Raw genomic sequence first — 20,093 nt, forward strand, 5'->3', positions numbered from 1 at the left:
GAGCCAGATTTGTTTGTGAGTGTTTGGGAGTTCCTGGCTGAGGTGTGGATAGACAGTGGCCTGCCTCAGGGTCAGGTGCACTGGCAGCAGAAGTCTTAGGAGGACAGGTGTGTTGGCATAAGTACTCTTGGAGGAGGTTGCCATAGCCCTACCATAGAGACATCTCAGTCCAAAGTACAGGGAGGGAGCACAGACCCACCCATGAGCAGAAAATTGGATTAAAGATTTACTGAGCATGGTCCTATACACCAGAGCAAGACCCAGTTTTCCCCACAGCCAGTGCCTTCCATCAAGAAGCTTCCACAAACCACTTATCCTCATCCATCAGAAGGCAGACAGAATGAAAACCACAATCACAAAAAACTAACCAAACTGATCACAAGGATCATAGCCTTGTCTAACTCAATGAAACTATTGGCCCTGCTGTTCAGGGCCACCCAGATGGATGGGTCATGGTGGTGAGTTCTGACAAAATGTGGTCCACTGGAAAAGGGAATGGCAAACCACTTCAGCATTCTTTCCTTGATAACTCCATGAAGAGTATGAAAAGCAAAAAGATATGACACTTGAAGATAAACCCTGAGGTCAGTAGGTGTCCAAAATGCTACTGGGGCAATAGCTCCATAAAGAATAAAGAGGCTAGCCAAAGCAGAAATGACTCCCATTTGTGGATGTGTCTGGTGGTGAAAGTAAAGTCTGATGCTTTAAAGTACAATATTGCATAGGAACCTGGAATGGTAGGTCCATGAATCAAGGTAAGTTGGATGTGGTCACACAGAAGATGGCAAGAGTGAACGTTGACATTCTAGGAATCAGTGAACTAAAATGGATGGGAATGGGTGAATTTAATTCAGGTGACCATTGTATCTACTACTGTGGGCAAAAATTCCTTAAGAGAAACCAAAAAACCCTCATAGTCAACAAGAGTTTTAAATGCCGTACTTGGATGCAATCTCAAAAATGACAGAATGATCTCGGTTCATTTTCAAGGCAAACCATTCAACATCACACTAATCCAGGTCTATGCCCCAACCACTGATGCCAAAGAAGGTGAATATTTTTATGAAGCCCTACAAGACCTTTTAGAACTAACACCAAAAAATGATGTCCTTTCATCATAGGGGACAATAATGCAAAAATAGCAAGTCAAAAGATGCACAGAGTAACAGGCAAGTTTAGCCTTGTGGTACAAAATGAAGCAAGGCAAATGCTAGCACAGTTTTGCTAAGAGAATGAACTGGTTATAACAAAAACCTTCTTCAAACAACACAAGTTCAGTTCAGTTCAGTCACTCAGTCATGTCCGACTCTTTGTGACTCCATGAATTGCAGCACGCCAGGCCTCCCTGTCCATCACCACCTCTTAGAGTCCACCCAAACTCATGTCCATTGAGTCCGTGATACCATCCAACCATCTCAACCTCTGTCGTCCCCTTCTCCTCCTGCCCTCAATCTTTCCCAGCATCAGGGTTTTTTCAAATGCGTCAGCTCTTCGCATCAGGTGGCCAAAGTATTGGAGTTTCAGCTTTAGCATCAATCCTACCACTGAACACCCAGGACTGATCTCCTTTAGGATGAGCTGGTTGGATCTCCTTGCAATCCAAGGGAATCTTAAGAGTATTCTCCAACACCACAGTTCAAAAGAATCAATTCTTTGGCACTCAGCTTTCTTTATAGTCCAACTCTCACCTCCATACATAATCACTGGAAAAACCATAGCCTTGACTAGACAGACCTTTGTTGGCAAAGTAATGTCTCTGCTTTTCAATATGCTATCTAGGTTGGTCATAACTTTCCTTCCAAGGAGTAAGTGTCTTTTAATTTCATGCCTTCAATCACCATCTGAAGTGATTTTGGAGCCCAGAAAAATAAAGTCTGACACTGTTTCTTCTGTTTCCCCATCTATTTCCCATGAAGTGATGGGACCAGATGCCATGATCTTAGTTTTTTGAATGTTGAGCTTTAAACCAACTTTTTCACTCTCTAAACATGGACATCACCAGATGGTCAATACTGAAATCAGATTGATTGTATTCTTTGTAGCTGAAGATGGAGAAGCAGCCTACAGTCAGCAAAAACAATACCAAGAGCTAACTGTGCCTCAGATTGTAAAATACTTATTGAAAAATTCAGAATTAATTGAAAAAAGTAAGGAAAGCCACTAGGCCCTTCAGGTATGACCTAAATCAAGTCCCTTATGATTATACAGTGGAAGTGACAAATAGATTCAAGGGATAATATCTGATAGACAGAGTGACTGAAGAATTATGGATGGAGTTTCATAACAGTATACAGGAGGTGGTGACCAAAATCATCCCCAAGAAAAAGAAATGTATGAAAGCAAAGTGATTTTCTGAGGAGGCCTAACAAATAGCTGAGAAAACAATAGAAGTGAAAGGCAAACTAGAAAGGGAAAGATATATCCATCTGAATGTCCTGTTCCAAATAATAGCAAGGAGAGATAAGAAATCCTCCAGAAGTGAACAATGCAAAGAAATAGAGGAAAACTATAGAATGGGAAAGACTAGAGATTTCTTCAAGAAAATTAGAGATACCAAGGGAAATTGTCATGACAAGATGGGCACAATAAAGGACAGAAATGGTATGGACCTAACAGAAGCAGAAGATATTAAGACAAGGTGGTAAAAATACACAGAAGAGCTGTCCAAAAACGGTCCTAATAATCCAGATAACCATGATAGTGTGATCACTCACCTATAGCCAGACATCCTGGAGTGTGAATAAGTGAACATTAGGAAGCATCACTATGAACAAAGCTAGTGGAGGTGATGGCATTCTAGCTGAACTATTTCAAATCCTAAAAGATGATGCTGTTAAAGTGCTGGACTCAATATGTTAGCAAATTTGAAAAAGTAAGCAGTGGCCACAGGACTAGAAAAGTTCAGTTTTCATTCTAATCCCAAAGAAGAGCAATGCCAAAGACTGTTCAAACTACTGCAGAATTGTGCTAATTTCACATGCTAGCAAGCTAATGCTCAAAATCCTTCAGTCTAGGTTTCAAGAGTATGTGAAACAAGATCTTCCAGTTGTATAAGCTGGATTTAGAAAAGGTGGAGGAAGAAGAAATCAAATTGTTAACATCCAATGGATCATAGAAAAAGCAAGGGAATTCCAGACATCTATTTCTTCATCGACTATGCTAGAGAGTTTGACTGTGTGGATCACAACAAACTGTGGAAAATTCTTAGAGATGGAAGCACCAGACCACCTTACCTGCCTCATGAGAAACCTGTATGCAGGTCAAGAACCAACGGTTAAAATGACATGGAACAGTGGACTGGTTCAAAATTGGGTAAGGGTTATGACAAGGCTGTATATTGCCATCCTGCTTATTTAACTTACATGCAGAGTACATCATGTGAAATGCCAGGCTGGATGACTCACAATATGGATTAGAGATTGGGGGAATAAATATCAATAACCTCATATATGCAGATTATACCACTTCAATGGCAGAAAGCAAAGATGAACTGAAGAGCCTCTTGATGAAAGTTAAAGAGGAGAGTAAAAAAGCTGGCTTAAAACTCAACATACAAAGAACTAATATCATGCCATCCAGTTCTATCACTTCATGGAAAATAGAAGGGGAAAAAATTGAAACAGTGACAGATTTTATTTTCTTCCAAAATCACTGCAGACTATGACTGCAGCCATGAAATTAAAAGATGCTTGCTCCTTGGAAGAAAAGCTATGATAAACCTAGACTGCATGTTAAAAGCATAAACTTCCCTTTGTCAAAAAAGGTCAGTATAGTTAAAACCATGTTTTTTCCAGTAGTCATGTACAGAAGTGAGAGTTGGACCATAAAGAAGTCTGAGTGCCAAAAAATTGATGCTTTTGAACTGTGGTGCTGGAGATGCTTGTGAATCCCTTGGACAGCAAGGAGATGAAACCAGTCAATTGTAAAAGAAATCAACCCTGAATATTTGTTGGACTGATTTTTGCTGAAGCTGAAGCTCCAATCCTTTGGCCACCTGATGTGAAGAGCCAACTCATTGGAAAAGACACTGATGCTGGGAAAGATTGAGGGCAGGAGGAGAAGGAAGTGACAAAGGATGAAATATTTTGATGGTATAATCCAACATGAACATGAGTTTCAGCAAACTCTGGGAGATAGTGAAGGACAGAGAGGCCTGGAGTGGTACAATGAAATATTTTAATGGTATCATCCAACATGAATATGAGTTTCAGCAAAATCTGGGAGACAGTGAAGGACAGAGAGGCCTCGAGTGGTACAGACCTTGGGGTTGCAAAAAGTTAGACACGAGTGAGTGACTGAACAACAATATATATACATATATTTGTATAGACATGCATAAATGTCTTTATATATATATAAATATATAAATATGTAGAAAGAGAGATAAAGGAAGAGAGATTATAGGTGATTTTAGTAATTTTTTCTCCTATACCTTAACTATATAAGTGGTTGATATTTGCTGTGTATTTGCATTTATCAATATTTCTAGTTATAATCTCTTCTCCGTTTATAGAAGCCCTTTTAAGATTTCTTATAAAGCTGTTTAGTTGTGCTGAACTCTTAAATTTGCTAGTCTGTAAAACTCTTTAACTCAGCTTCAAATCTGAATGATAGCCTTGTCAGATAGAATATTCTTGTTTATAGGCCCTTTCCTTTTATCACTTTAATATTTCATGCTCCTCCCTTCTGGCCTACAAAGTTTCTGCTGAAAAATCAGCTGATAGTCTTGTGGGAGTTTCTTATATGTAACTAGTTGCTTTTTTCTTGCTCCTTTTATAATTCGGTTTACCTTTTCTCACCTGACTTACTGTGTGTCTTACCTGTGATAGATTACATGTAGGGTGAATAGCACCACTGGATTTGTGGTCTCTGAAGGAGAAGATTTAACTCCGGGACCAAAGACAGTTTTTGTAGATTTTTATTTGAAGTGAAAGTGACAGACAAAGCTTCTGACATAGACATCAGAAGCTGGTAGGAGAGTACCCACCCTCACTAGTTTAAGCAGGGCCATATAAACTTTTCTGCTAGCTGCTGAGAATAGATAAAAGGAATACCTCAAGGTTGTAAGAGTTCCACCAGACCCTTTCCCAAGGCATACATCCCGAGATAACTTTGGCACAAGATTAGCCAGGGAGAATGGTTCGGGCAATGTCTCTGGGCAAGACATACTGTTTCTGTGTAATCAGGGATACAAGTCTGGAGAAACAGGCTCCTGGGAAAGATTTGTTACAACTATAACTATTAACATAGAGTCCAAGAAAAGCATTTCCATGAGTAAGACATTGTGCTATGTAGTCATTAGTTCCTGACCTAAAGAAATGCCAGTTCTCAGGCAAGATACAATGTTACCTAAGGCTTAAGGAAAGCATAACTGAGAATGTTCAGTTCAGTTCAGTCACTCAGTCATGTCTGCCTCTTTGCAACCCCATGAATCGCAGCACTCCAGGCCTCCCTGTCCATCACCATCTCAGGGAGTTCACTCAGACTCACATCCATCGAGTCAGTGATGCCATCCAGCCATCTCATCCTCTGTTGTCCCCTTCTCCTCCTGCCCCCAATCCCTCCCAGCATCAGAGTCTTTTCCAATGAGTCAACTCTTCGCATGAGGTGGCCAAAGTACTGGAGTTTCAGTTTAGCATCATTCCTTCCAAATAAATCCCAGGGCTGATCTCCTTCAGAATGGACTGGTTGGATCTCCTTGCAGTCCAAGGGACTCACCCACTCCTCAAAGGGCCTTGGACTGCCTGCCTAAGCTTTAACTCTTTCACCTGGATGTCTCATTCCGAGGTTGAAGAGGTTTTTAAATTTATATTTTCAAATAAGTTCTCTACCTTTTCCTCTTATTTTGGGGGACCTGTATAATATTATAGTATGCTTGTTGTAGAACCAGAGGTCTCTGAAACTATTCACATTATTTTTTCTGTTTATTTTTTGTGATTTCCACTACTCTTTAAGTTCACTGACACTTTCCTCTGCATCATCTCAACTACTATCATTTTCTTCTATTGCATTTTTAATTTCAGTTGCATTTTTAATTGTAATTCTTAAGGCATTAGCAATATTGAATATCATACAAAAACCAGTAGACTATTCATATGACTGTCAAATGGTATGGATTACAAATATCTAATCAGTATTTTCACTTCCCAGTTGCTCAGCAGTAAAGAATCTGCCCACGATGCAGAAGATGGAGGAGACACTGTAGCTTCCATCCTTGAGTCAGGAAGGTCCCCTAGAGGAGGGTATGCCAATCCACTCCAATAGTCTTGCCTTGGAGAATCCCGTGGACAGAGGAGCCTGGTAGGTTACCGTCCATAGGGTAGCACAGAGTCAGATACGACTAAAGTGACTAAGCACACATGCACACAATCAGTATTTTACCATGAATTAAACAGAAGTAGAAAACTTTTTTGTGGTAAATTGTCTACCTGTGTGTGTGTGTGTGTGTGTGTGTGTTTTAACTTTCTAAGTTGGAGCAAATGGCCAAGTATGTTTATGATCATACTTGTTACAATGTGACTTTAAAAAGAGAGAAAGAAAGTTACTATGCATAGAGAATGGTGTCTATTTGTTAAAATGATATAGCAATTTAAAAGCATAGGCATCACCATCAGATCATTTAAATATATAGAAAAATACTAATAGAACAGAAGGGAGAAAGAGATAGCAAAACAATAATAGCAAGGTGTTATAATATCCCAACTGCAACAATATGTTTATCATCCTGACAAAAAATCAATAGGAGTTAGCAGACATGAACAATACTATAAATGAAATTGACCTGACAGATATATACAGGACATTTCACGTACAGGAGCAGAATACACAATCTTTTCAAGGGTACACACAGCATTCTCCAGGAGAGATCATATATTAGGCTAAAAAGAAGTCTTAACATTTTAAGAAGACTGAAATTATAGCAAGTATTTTTACCCTCAAGGGTATGGAACTCGAAATCAATAATAGTAGGAAAATTGGAAAATTCAAAAATACATAGAAATTAAACAATGCAGTCCTAAGCAATCAATTGTTCAAAGAAAAAATAAAAAGTTGAAATTAAGCACATCCTGAAACAAATGAGAGCAGAACATACAAAAACTTATGGGATGCAGCAAAAGTAGTTTTAAGAAAGAAGTTTATAGAAATAAATGTTTACAAATTATGTAAAGTTTAAAAATAAAATAAAATTAGAAAAAAAAAATTCCAACATATGAAGGCTGAACAACACGCTGCTGAATAACCAACAAATCACAGAAGGAATCAAAAAAAGAAAACAAAATTTGCATAGAAACGAATGAAAATAAACTTCCAAACTCATTCTATGAGGCCACCATCACCCTAATACCAAAACCTGACAAAGATCCCACAAAAAAAGAAAACTACAGGCCAATATCACTGATGAACATAGATCCAAAAATCCTTAACAAAATTCTAGCAATCAGAATCCAACAACACATTAAAAGATCATACACCATGACCAAGTGGGCTTTATCCCAGGGATGCAAGGATTCTTCAATATCCACAAATCAATCAATGTAACACACCACATTAAAAATTGAAAGATAAAAGCCGTATGATTATCTCAATAGATGCAGAGAAAGCCTTTGACAAAATTTAACATCCATTTATGATAAAAACTCTCCAGAAAGCAGGAATAGAAGGAACATACTTCAACATAATAAGAGCTATATATGACAAACCCACAGCAAACATTATCCTCAATGGTGAAAAATTGAAAGCATCTCCCCTAAAGTCAGGAACAAGACAAGGGTGTCCACTCTCACCGTTACTGTTCAATATGGTTTTGGAAGTTTGGGCCACAGCAATCAGAGCAGAAAAAAAATAAGAGGAATCCAAACTGGAAAAGAAGAAGTAAAACTCTCACTGTTTGCAGATGACATGATCCTCTACAGAGAAAACCCTGAAGACTCCACCAGAAAATTACTAGAACTAATCAATGAATATAGTAAAGTTGCAGGATACAAAATCAACACACAGAAATCCCTTGCATTCCTATACACTAATAATGAGAAAATAGAAATAAAGGAAGCAATTCCATTCACCATTGCAACAAAAAGAATACAATACTCAGGAATATATCTACCTAAAGAAACTGAAGACCTATATATAGAAAACTATAACACACTGGTGAAAGAAATCAAAGAGGACATTAATAGATGGAGAAATATACCATGTTCATGGATTGGAAGAATCAATATAGTGAAAATGAGGATACTACCCAAAGCAATTTATAGATTCAATGCAATCCCTATCAAGCTACCAACGGTATTCTTCACAGAGCTAGAACAAATAATTTCACAATTTGTATGGAAATACAAAAAACCTCGAATACTCAAAGCAATCGTGAGAAAGAAGAATGGAACTGGAGGAATCAACTTACCTGACTTCAGGCTTTACTACAAAGCCACAGTCATCAATACAGTATGGTACTGGCATAAAGACAGAAATATAGATCCATGAAACAAAATAGAAAGCCCAGAGATAAACCCATGCAACTATGGACACCTTACCTTTAACAAAGGAGGCAAGAATACACAATGGAGAAAAGACAATCTCCTTAGCAAGTGGTGCTGGGAAAACTGGTTAACCACTTGTAAAAGAATGAAACTAGAACACTTTCTAACACCATACACAAAAATAAACTCAAAATGGATTAAATATCTAAACGTAAGACCAGAAACTATAAAACTCCTAGAGGAGAACATAGGAAAAACATTCTCTGACATACATCACAGCAGGATCCTCTATGACCCACCTCCCAGAATATTGGGAAAAAAGCAAAAATAAACAAATGGGACCTAATTAAACTTAAAAGCTTCTGCACAACAAAGGAAACAATAAGCAAGGTGACAAGACAGCCTTCAGAATGGGAGAAAATAATAGCAAATGAAGCAACCAACAAACAGCTAATCTCAAAAATATACAAGCAACTCCTGCAGCTCAATTCCAGAAAAATAAACGACTCAATCAAAAAATGGATCAAAGAACTAAATAGACATTTCTCCAAAGAAGATATACAGATGGCTAACAAACCCATGAAAAGATGCTCAACATCACTCATTATCAGAGAAATGCAAATCAAAACCACAATGAGGTACCATTTCACGCCAGTCAGAATGGCTGCCATCCAAAAGTCTACAAGCATAAATGCTGGAGAGGATGTGGAGAAAAAGGAACCCCTCTTACACTGTTGGTAGCAGATGGCTAACAAACACATAAAAAGATGCTCAACATCACTCATTATCAGAGAAATGCAAATAGAAATCACAATGAGGTACCATCTCACGCCAGTCAGAATGGCTGCTATCCAAAAATCTACAAACAATAAATGCTGGAGACGGTGTGGAGAAAAGGGAACCCTCTTACACTGTTGGTGGGAATGCAAACTAGTACAGCCACTATGGAGAACAGTGTGGAGATTCCTTAAAAAACTGGAAATCAGATCAGATCAGATCAGTGGCTCAGTTGTGTCTGACTCTTTGCGACCCCATGAATCACAGCACGCCAGGCCTCCCTGCCCAACACCAACTCCCGGAGTTCACTGAGACTCACGTCCATCGAGTCAGTGATGCCATCCAGCCATCTCATCCTCTGTCGTCCCCTTCTCCTCCTGCCCCCAAGGCCTCCCAGCATCAGAGTCTTTTCCAATGAGTCAACTCTTCGCACGAGGTGGCCAAAGTACTGGAGTTTCAGCTTTAGCATCATTCCTTCCAAAGAAATCCCAGGGCTGATCTCCTTCAGAATGGACTGCTTGGATCTCCTTGCAGCCCAAGGGACTCTCAAGAGTCTTCTCCAACACCACAGTTCAAAAGCATCAATTCTTCGGCGCTCAGCCTTCTTCACAGTCCAACTCTCACATCCATACATGACCACAGGAAAAACCATAGCCTTGACTAGACGGACCTTTGTTGGCAAAGTAATGTCTCTGTTTTGAATATGCTGTCTAGGTTGGTCATAACTTTCCTTCCAAGGAGTAAGCGTCTTTTAATTTCATGGCTGCAGTCACCATCTGTAGTGATTTTGGAGCCCAGAAAAATAAAGTCTGACACTGTTTTCCCATCTATTTTCCATGAAGTGATGGGACCGGATGCCATGATCTTCGTTTTCTGAATTTTGAGTTTTAAGCCAACTTTTTCACTCTCCACTTTCACTTTCATCAAGAGGCTTTTGAGTTCCTTTTCACTTGCTTCCATATGGGTGGTGTCATCTGCATATCTGAGGTTGATATTTCTCCTGGAAATCTTTATTCCAGCTTGTGCTTCTTCCAGTCCAGCATTTCTCATGATGTACTCTGCATATAAGTTAAATAAACAGGGTGACAATATACAACCTTGATGAACTCCTTTTCCTATTTGGAACCAGTCTGTTGTTCCATTTCCAGTTCTAACTGTTGCTTCCTGACCTGCATCCAAATTTCTCAAGAGGCAGATCAGGTGGTCTGGTATGCCCATCTCTTTCAGAATTTTCCACAGTTTATTGTGATGCACACAGTTAAAGGCTTTGGAATAGTCAATAAAGCAGAAATAGATGCTTTTCTGGAACTCTCTTGCTTTTTCCATGATCCAGTGGATGTTGGCAATTTGATCTCTGGTTCCTCTGCCTTTTCTAAAACCAGCTTGAACATCAGGAAGTTCACGGTTCACATATTGCTAAAGCCTGGCTTGAAGAATTTTTAGAATTACTTTCCTAGCATGTGAGATGAGTGCAATTGTGTGGTAGTTTGAGCATTCTTTGGCATTGCCTTTCTTTGGGATTGGAATGAAAACTGACCTTTTCCAGTCCTGTGGCCACTGCTGAGTTTTCCAAATTTGCTGGCATATTGAGTGCAGCACTTTCACAGCATCAGCTTTCAGGATTTGGAATTGCTCAACTGGAATTCCATCACCTCCACTAGCTTTGTTCGTAGTGATGCTTTCTAAGGCCCACTTGACTTCACATTCCAGGATGTCTGGCTCTAGGTCAGTGATCACACCATCATGATTATCTGGGTCATGAAGATCTTTTTTGTACAGTTCTTCTGTGTATTCTTGCCATCTCTTCTTAATATCTTCTGCTTCTGTTAGGTCCATACCATTTCTGTCCTTTGTCGAGCCCATCTTTGCATGAAATGTTCCTTTGGATAGATAGAGTGTGTAATGAACTATGGAATGAGGTTCGTGACATTGTACAGGAGACAGGGATCAAGACCATCCCCATGGAAAAGAAATGCAAAAAAGCAAAATAGCTGTCTGGGGAGGCCTTACAAATAGCTGTGAAAAGAAGAGAAGCAAAAGCAAAGGAGAAAAGGAAAGATATAAACATCTGAATGCAGAGTTCCAAAGAATAGCAAGAAGAGATAAGAAAGCCTTCAGCAATCAATGCAAAGAAATAGAGAAAAACAACAGAATGGGAAAGACTACGGATCTCTTCATGAAAATCAGAGATACCAAAGGAACATTTCATGCAAAAGTGGAAATAGAACTGTCTTATGACCCAGCAATCCCACTGCTGGGCATACACACTGAGGAAACCAGAATTGAAAGAGATACGTGTACCCCAATGTTCATCGCAGCACTGTTTATAATAGCCAGGACATGGAAGCAACCTAGATGTCCATCAGTAGATGAATGGATAAGAAAGCTGTGGTACATATACACGATGGAGTATTACTCACCCATTAAAAATAATACATTTGAATCAGTTCTAACGAGGTGGATGAAACTGGAGCCTATTATACAGAGTGAAGTAAGCCAGAAATAAAAACACCAATACAGTATACTAACACATATATATGGAATTTAGAAAGATTAAGGTAACAATAACTCTGTATACGAGACAACAAAAGAGACACTGATGTATAGAACAGTCTTTTGGACTCTGTGGGAGAGGGAGAGGGTGGGATGATTTTGGAGAATGGCATTGAAACATGAATAATATCATATATGAAACGAGTCGCCAGTCCAAGTTCGATGCACGATACTGGATTCTTTTGGCTGGTGCACGGGACGACCCAGAAGGATGGTACAGAGAGGGAGGAGGGAGAAGGGTTCAGGGTGGGAAACACGTGTATACTTGTGGCAGATTCATGTTGATATGTGGCAAAACCAATACAATATTGTAAAGTTAAAAAATAAAATAAAATAGAAACACACAGAAAAAGAAATAAATGTTTACAATCAGACAAAATAAATATTTCAATTGAACAGTCTAATTTATGCCTCAAGGAAACAGAAAAAGAAGAACAATTTAAGACCGATTTAGCATAAAGTAGGACATATAAATATTAGTAATACATAGAGTTCCAAAAGACCATGGAAAATATTAGCAAAATTGAGCTAGTTTTTTTGACAAATTAAAGGAAATTGCCATTAGCTAGACTAATTCAAAGGGCTTCGTAGGTGTCTCAGGGATAAAGAATCTGCCTACCAATGCCAGAGACCCTTGAGATGTGGGTTCAATCCCTGTGTCAGGAAGGTCCCCTGGAGGAGGGCATGGCAATCCACTCCAGTACTCTTGTCTGGAGAATCCCATGGACACAGGAGCCTGGGCTACAGTCCACAGGGTCGCAAAGAGTTAGACATGACTGAATAGACTTGGAACACACAAGCTAATGAAAAATAGAGACAGAAAAGACTCAAATTTAGAAATAAAAGAGGTGACATATACAGAAAAAATTATAAAAAGACTAATAACAATTGTACACCAATAAGTTGAATAACCTAGAAAAATTGATAAATTTCTAAATATAATCTACCCAAACAATTTCATGAGTAGAACATCTGAACCAACAAATAATGTGGTAGGAGATTGAATGAATAACCAAAAACCTCCCAACAAAGCAAAATTTAGGCTCATGGCTTCACTGGTGAGTTTTATGAAACATTTAAAGAAGAATTAGCACCAATCTTAAAAACTCTCCCAAGAAATTGAAGAGTAGGGAAAACTTCTACACTTCTTTTATGAGGCCAGTATTATCCTGATATCAAAGTTGGAGAAAAACATTATAAGAAGAAAATTATAGGCCAATATCCCAGATGAACATAGATAAAAATTTTCAATAAGTTACTAGCAATCTAAATTTAAAGCCACATTAAAAGGATCATACTTCATGATTAAGATTTATGGCAACATGAGAGAGACATAGGTCAGTGTTAGCCCAAGAGAGACTATATGACAATGTACATTTTCCCTTGGTATTCCAGGAAAAGACAATTGCCCGCCTACTTCCATCCTAGACTGCAAACCTGTGTCCTTTTTCCCCACATCTGCGTGGACCTTGAAACCCAGTTCCCAGGTCACCCCTACACCTTGCAACCTTCACTCTAAGAAATGTTGATACTTCCAAGCACAGTGACTCTGAGTTTATGTGGGATTTATATTTTTAAATAAGATTTATTTTTTAAAAAGCTTACAATCTAAGGAATTGAAAAATATCTCTCTCATGAGATATGCCACATTAACAGAATGAATAATCTCTACTGATGCAGAAAATGCACTTGAGAAACCTCAGTATCTTTCCATAATAAACATTTTGTTAAAATTAGGTATAAAAGAAATGTATTTCAACACTGTAAAGATCATTGATCACAAACACACAGCTAGCATCATTCTCAACTGTGGAAAGCTAAAAAGCCTTTCCACTAAGATAAGGAACAAGAAAAGGATGCTCACTTTCACCACTTCTATTCAACATAGTACTGAAAGTCCTATCCAGAGTGAATTTAGTCAAGAAAAGGAAAAAAAAAAAATGCCATGCTAATTTGAAAGGAATAAACTAATTTTTTTTTCTGTTTGCAAATGGTATACACTTATAGGAAAGTCTAAAGACTACATGAAAAATCTGTTAGAACTAATAAGTATAGTAAACTTGCAGGATACAAAAAGACAAGTGAGATTGCCTAAAACTACAAAGGTACTGCACAGCAAAGGAAATAGTCAACAGAGCAAACAGATAACTTATAGAATGGGGGGGGGGGATGTGCAAAACCTGTATCTGCTAAGGCATTAATATCTAATCTACATAAGTAACTCATACAACTCAATAGGAAGAAAACAGTCTGATTTAAAAATAGGCTAAGGATAGAAAGGAGAAGATAGCGGAGGAGTAGGACGGGGAGAACACTTTCTCCCCCACAAATTCATCAAAAGAGCATTTAAACGTCGAGTAAATTCCACAAAACAACTTCTGAATGCCGGCAGAGGACATCAGGCACCCAGAAAAGCAACCCAACTCTTCGAAAGGAGGTAGGAAAAAATATAAAAGACAAAAAAAGAGACAAAAGAGGGAGGGATGGAGCTCCGTCCCGGGAAGGGAGTCTTAAAAAGAGAGAAGTTTCCAAACACCAGGAAACCTTCTCACTGCCGAATCTGTGCCGAGCTTTGGAAGCACAGAGGGCAACATAACAGGAAGAAAAAATAAATAAACAATTAAAACTCGAAGATTGCGAGTCCTACGGTAACTCCCCCAGCGGAGAAGCAGCGCAGATGCCTGCACGCGCCATTAGCAAGCGGGGGCTGGGCAGGGAGGCGCAGCGCAGGCTGCATCGCTTAGAGTAAGAATCTGGCCTGAATACCCTGAGCACTATCTGAGCGAAATAATTTGGGCTAGCAAACCAGACTGTGGGATATCTACCACGCGAAAAGCCAGCCCTAACCTAAGACTGCCAGGCCCGCGCACAGAACAAAGAATTGAACAGAGATAGCCGGCTGCAGACCTTCCCCCTCCGGTGACAGGCAGCCAGAGCCGGAAGGGGGCAATCGCAGCCCCAGAGACACATTATCTATAAAACTGTAAGCAGGCTTCTTTGCTAACTAAAACTTTTTGGGGGTCTGGACGGTTAACATCTGCCTGAGAAGGTGCGCCAGTTTTAAACCCAGATAACCGAGTGGCGGGGAGGCGATAAGTCACAGCATTGGCGCTCGCCAAACACCTCATCACTTGAGCTGCTCGGACCTGGGAAGAGCACAAAACTCAGGCCCAACTGAGTCTGCACCTCTGAGGACTACCCGAGTGCCTGAACCTGAGCGGCTTGGACCTGGGAGGTACATGCAACCCAGGGCCAGCCTCGGATTGTTCCCGGCGGAACAACCTAGAGCCCGAGCAGTGTGGGCAGGGAGGCTACACGCGCCGTGAGCGGGGGCAGACCCAGTGTGGCTGAGGCACTGCGAGCGCACGCCAGTGTTATTTGTTTGCAGCATCCCTCCCTCCCTCCCCACAGCACGACTGAACAAAGAGAAGAAATACAGCTTCACCCATCAGAACACCGACACAAGCTTCCCTAACCAGGAAACCTTGACAAGCCACCTGTACAAACCCACACACAGCAAGGAAAAGCCACAATAAAGAGAACTCCACAAACTGCCAGAATACAGAAAGGATACCCCAAACTCAGCAATTTAAACAAGATGAAGAGACAGAGGAATAGCTAGCAGATAAAGGAACAGGATAAATGCCCACCAAACCAAACAAAAGAGGAAGAGATAGGGAATCTACCTGATAAAGAATTCCAAATAATGATAGTGAAATTGATCCAAAATCTTGAAATTAAAATGGAATCACAGATAAATAGCTTGGAGACAAGGATTGAGAAGATGCAAGAAAGGTTTAACAAGGACCTAGAAGAAATAAAAAAGAGTCAATATATAATGAATAATGCAATAAATGAAATTAAAAACACTCTGGAGGCAACAAATAGTAGAATAACAGAGGCAGAAGATAGGATTAGTGAATTAGAAGATAGAATGGTAGAAATAAATGAATCAGAGAGAATAAAAGAAAAACGAATTAAAAGAAATGAGGACAATCTCAGAGACCTCCAGGACAATATTAAATGCTACAACATTCGAATCATAGGGGTTCCATAAGAAGAAGACAAAAAGAAAGACCATGAGAAAATACTTGAGGAGATAATAGTTGAAAACTTCGCTAAACTGGGGAAGGAAATAATCACCCAAGTCCAAGAAACCCAGAGAATCCCAAACAGGATAAACCCAAGGCGAAACACCCCAAGACACATATTAATCAAATTAACAAAGATCAAACACAAAGAACAAATATTAAAAGCAGCAAGGGAAAAACAACAAATAACACACAAGGGAATTCCCATAAGGATAACAGCTGATCTTTCAATAGAAACTCTTCAAGCCAGGAGGGAATGGCAAGACATACTTAAAATGATGAAAGAAAATAACCTACAGCCCAGATTATTGTACCCAGCAAGGATTTCATTCAAGTATGAAGGAGAAATCAAAAGCTTCTCAGACAAGCAAAAGCTGAGAGAATTCTGCACCACCAAACCAGCTCTCCAACAAATACTAAAGGATATTCTCTAGACAGGAAACACAAAAATGGTGTATAAATTTGAACCCCAAACAATAAAGTAAATGGCAACGGGATCATACTTATCAGTAATTACCTTAAACGTAAATGGGTTGAATGCCCCAACCAAAAGACAAAGACTGGCTGAATGGATACAAAAACAAGACCCTTACATATGTTGTCTACAGGAGACCCACCTCAAAACAGGGGACACATACAGACTGAAAGTGAAGGGCTGGAAAAAGATTTTCCATGCAAATAGGGACCAAAAGAAAGCAGGAGTAGCAATACTCATATCATATAAAATAGACTTTAAAACAAAGGCTGTGAAAAGAGACAAAGAAGGTCACTACATAATGATCAAAGGATCAATCCAAGAAGAAGATATAACAATTATAAATATATATGCACCCAACACGGGAGCACCGCAGTATGTAAGACAAATGCTAACAAGTATGAAAGGAGAAATTAACAATAACACAATAATAGTGGGAGACTTTAATACTCCACTCACACCTATGGATAGATCAACTAAACAGAAAATTAACAAGGAAACACAAACTTTAAACGATACAATAGAGCAGTTAGACCTAATTGATATCTATAGGACATTTCATCCCAAAACAATGAATTTCACCTTTTTCTCAAGCGCAAATGGAACCTTCTCCAGGATAGATCACATCCTGGGCCATAAAGCTAGCCTTGGTAAATTCAAAAAAATAGAAATCATTCCAAGCATCTTTTCTGACCACAATGCAGTAAGATTAAATCTCAATTACAGGAGAAAAACTATTAAAAATTCCAACATATGAAGGATGAACAGCACCCTGCTGAATAACCAACAAATCACAGAACAAATCAAAAAAGAAATCAAAATTTGCATAGAAACGAATGAAAATGAAAACACAACAACCCAAAACCTGTGGGACACGGTAAAAGCAGTCCTAAGGGGAAAGTTCATAGCAATACAGGCACACCTCAAGAAACAAGAAAAAAGTCAAATAAATAACCTAACTCTACACCTAAAGCAACTAGAAAAGGAAGAAATGAAGAACCCCAGGGTTAGTAGAAGGAAAGAAATCTTAAAAATTAGAGCAGAAATAAATGCAAAAGAAACAAAAGAGACCATAGCAAAAATCAACAAAACCAAAAGCTGGTTCTTTGAAAGGATAAATAAAATTGATAAACCATTAGCCAGACTCATCAAGAAACAAAGGGAGAAAAATCAAATCAATAAAATTAGAAACAAAAATGGAGAGATCACAACAGACAACACAGAAATACAAAGGATCATAAGAGACTATTATCAACAATTATATGCCAATAAATGGACAACGAGGAAGAAATGGACAACTCCTTAGAAAAGTACAACTTTCCAAAACTCGACCAGGAAGAAATAGAAAACCTTAACAGAACCATCACAAGCACGGAAATTGAAACTGTAATCAAAAATCTTCCAGCAAACAAAAGCCCAGGTCCAGACGGCTTCACAGCTGAATTCTACCAAAAATTTAGAGAAGAGCTAACACCTATCCTGCTCAAACGCTTCGAGAAAATTGCAGAGGAAGGTAAACTTCCAAACTCATTCTATGAGGCCACCATCACCCTAATACCAAAACCTGACAAAGATCCCACAAAAAAAGAAAACTACAGGCCAATATCACTGATGAATATAGATGCAAAAATCCTAAACAAAATTCTAGCAATCAGAATCCAACAACACATTAAAAAGATCGTACACCATGACCAAGTGGGCTTTATCCCAGGGATGCAAGGATTCTTCAATATCCGCAAATCAATCAATGTAATACACCACATTAACAAATTGAAAAACAAAAACCATATGATTATCTCAATAGATGCAGAGAAAGCCTTTGACAAAATTCAACACCCATTTATGATAAAAACTCTCCAGAAAGCAGGAATAGAAGGAACATACCTCAACATAATAAAAGCTGTATATGACAAACCCACAGCAAACATTGTTCTCAATGGTGAAAAATTGAAAGCATTTCCTCTAAAGTCAGGAACAAGACAAGGGTGCCCACTTTCACCATTACTATTCAACATAGTTTTGGAAGTTTTGGCCACAGCAATCAGAGCAGAAAAAGAAATAAAAGGAATCCAAATTGGAAAAGAAGAAGTAAAACTCTCACTATTTGCAGATGACATGATCCTCTACATAGAAAACCCTAAAGACTCCACCAGAAAATTACTAGAACTAATCAATGATTATAGTAAAGTTGCAGGATATAAAATCAACACACAGAAATCCCTTGCATTCCTATACACTAATAATGAGAAAACAGAAAGAGAAATTAAGGAAACAATTCCATTCACCATTGCAACGAAAAGAATAAAATACTTAGGAATATATCTACCTAAAGAAACTAAAGACCTATATATAGAAAACTATAAAACACTGGTGAAAGAAATCAAAGAGGACACTAATAGATGGAGAAATATACCATGTTCATGGATTGGAAGAATCAATATAGTGAAAATGAGTATACTACCCAAAGCAATTTATAGATTCAATGCAATCCCTATCAAGCTACCAACAGTATTCTTCACAGAGCTAGAACAAATAATTTCACAATTTGTATGGAAATACAAAAAACGTCGAATAGCCAAAGCGATCTTGAGAAAGAAAAATGGAACTGCAGGAATAAACCTGCCTGACTTCAGGCTCTACTACAAAGCCACAGTTATCAAGACAGTATGGTACTGGCACAAAGACAGAAATATAGATCAATGGAACAAAATAGAAAGCCCAGAGATAAATCCACGCACATATGGACACCTTATCTTTGACAAAGGAGGCAAGAATATACAATGGATTAAAGACAATCTCTTTAACAAGTGGTGCTGGGAAATCTGGTCAACCACTTGTAAAAGAATGAAACTAGAACACTTTCTAACACCATATACAAAAATAAACTCAAAATGGATTAAAGATCTCAACGTAAGACCAGAAACTATAAAACTCATAGAGGAGAACATAGGCAAAACACTCTCTGACATACATCACAGCAGGATCCTCTATGACCCACCTCCCAGAATATTGGAAATAAAAGCAAAAATAAACAAATGGGACCTAATTAAACTTAAAAGCTTTTGCACATCAAAGGAAACTATTAGCAAGGTGAAAAGACAGCCTTCAGAATGGGAGAAAATAATAGCAAATGAAGCAACCGACAAACAACTAATCTCAAAAATATACAAGCAACTCCTACAGCTCAATTCCAGAAAAATAAATGACCCAATCAATAAATGGGCCAAAGATCTAAATAGACATTTCTCCAAAGAAGACATACAGATGGCTAACAAACACATGAAAAGATGCTCAACATCACTCATTATCAGAGAAATGCAAATCAAAACCACTATGAGATACCATTTCACACCAGTCAGAATGGCTGCGATCCAAAAGTCTACAAATAATAAATGCTGGAGAGGGTGTGGAGAAAAGGGAACCCTCTTACACTGTTGGTGGGAATGCAAACTAGTACAGCCACTATGGAGAACAGTGTGGAGATTCCTTAAAAAAATGGAAATAGAACTGCCTTATGATCCAGCAATCCCACTGCTGGGCATACACACTGAGGAAACCAGAAGGGAAAGAGACACGTGTACCCCAATGTTCATCGCAGCACTGTTTATAATAGCCAGGACATGGAAGCAACCTAGATGTCCATCAGCAGATGAATGGCTAAGAAAGCTGTGGTACATATACACGATGGAGTATTACTCACCCATTAAAAAGAATACATTT

The sequence above is a fragment of the Bos indicus x Bos taurus genome, chromosome X (assembly GCF_003369695.1).
Source record: "Bos indicus x Bos taurus breed Angus x Brahman F1 hybrid chromosome X, Bos_hybrid_MaternalHap_v2.0, whole genome shotgun sequence".
Classification (NCBI taxonomy): domain Eukaryota; kingdom Metazoa; phylum Chordata; class Mammalia; order Artiodactyla; family Bovidae; genus Bos; species Bos indicus x Bos taurus.